The following is a 1,724-nucleotide window of genomic DNA, read 5'->3' as shown; positions in this document are numbered from 1 at the left end:
AATATTTGTTAGTGGCACTGTTTGACCCTGGTAAAACAAAGGGGTGTTCTTGACTGCTCTGTGTGTCATACATGTGATTTTATAGCTTCTTGAAAATTTTAAAATGTTTAGAACACAAAACTAGTTATGTCTATCTAATAAAGGGCTGCAAGTAACAATTATTTTCATTAGCGATTAATCTTTCAATTATTTTCTCTATTAATCCATTAGTTCTTTGGTCAAAAAAAATTCAGAAAATAGTGAAAAATGGCAGTCACCATTTCCTAAAGCCCAAGATGCAACCTTTACTATCCAAGCAGACTAAAGAAACCAGAAAATATTTACATTTAAGAAGCTAGGAACCGAGAATTTTAGCATTTTTTCTCTGCAAGTCACTCAAAATGATTATCAAAATAATTGGCAATTAATTCTCTATTGATCGACTAATCAATTAATCATTGCAGTGCTAATCCAATGTAATATTTAATATCTATTTTAATATTTTTAAATTTTGTAGCACTCCACAGGCATACAGTTGGTCCACAACGGTCAAAAAATAGGGATCCAAAATTCCCACCTTCGCAATGGCTCATTGAGCTGACAAAATTTTAAGCAATATCCAAATATATTAACCCTTATCTATTCCTCTTAAATTTAGTAGAGTTGCAATAGGCTAGAAAGAGAAGATACAGTATATAAATTTTGCAGCTGTTCCCAATATGAAATGGAGTGTCCACAACTGACTCACACTTTGATTAACAAGCATGTATGCAATCTGACAAGCCTCTCTCCACCTACACACATGCACAGTCACCCAGACTGCACTCTGTCCATGTATCTAGAAACACATTCATATTCATTAAGGTCTATATGCTTCCTATGTATACATGTTATCCACACACACTCACACCTTTGCCAACTTCACATACTTGATCAGAAACATGGGAGATTAATGATTTAAGAGGCTCCATGAATATTTTGCATTTCATGTCTTCTACAAAACAGTGAATCCAAATCCCGTCTTTTTTGCTGTTGAGGCATAAAGAAAACAGCGTGGAGTGGTGATCAAATGTAAAAGCATGCTAAATGGAAGTTAGATTAAATTAAATGTAGTGATACAACACCAAGAATTCTTTCTTCCTACATTAAATATTTTGCTCTCAGGAGACGATGAATCAGACTTTAACAAACCAACATTTAAGTTGTGATACTTGAATCGCAACTGAGATTCAAAATTAATAATGTTGTATACTTGTACCTTTTGTGCAGTACTCAAAATACAAATGAATAAGTAATGTGGATAGATTGTTTTAAAGATTACTTTGTTCTTTTGCTTCTCCCATGCATGCGCATACAAAGCCAAAGGTTTTTCCACACAGGCCAAGAATTCATATTTTATGTATGGAGCCAGACCGGTAAGGTTCCATAAAAAACATTTGTTTAAAACATGTATGAGCTTCAGAGAGATTTCTGTAGACCCTTGTCATATGGCATGGGCTTTTTCTCAAGGTGTCATGGTTTATCGCTGCATATACAACATGAAGGTGTGATGTATGAATTATACCGCCAGGTCATCTCTACTGTGAGCAACCTTTACAAGATATGCCAGCTACACAATTTACAACCTCCAAAAAGAGAGAAAGAGTTAAAATTGTGAGAGCTTGGGGAAAGCAAAGAGCATTTGCTGATTCCACCAGAAGATCCAGATTGGACTGTAGCAAGGATTTTAGAAATACTGAGGTCAT

The sequence above is a fragment of the Thunnus thynnus genome, chromosome 16 (assembly GCF_963924715.1).
Source record: "Thunnus thynnus chromosome 16, fThuThy2.1, whole genome shotgun sequence".
NCBI lineage: Eukaryota > Metazoa > Chordata > Actinopteri > Scombriformes > Scombridae > Thunnus > Thunnus thynnus.
The sequence above is the reverse complement of the archived record's forward strand: the minus strand, read 5'-3'. Positions refer to the sequence as shown.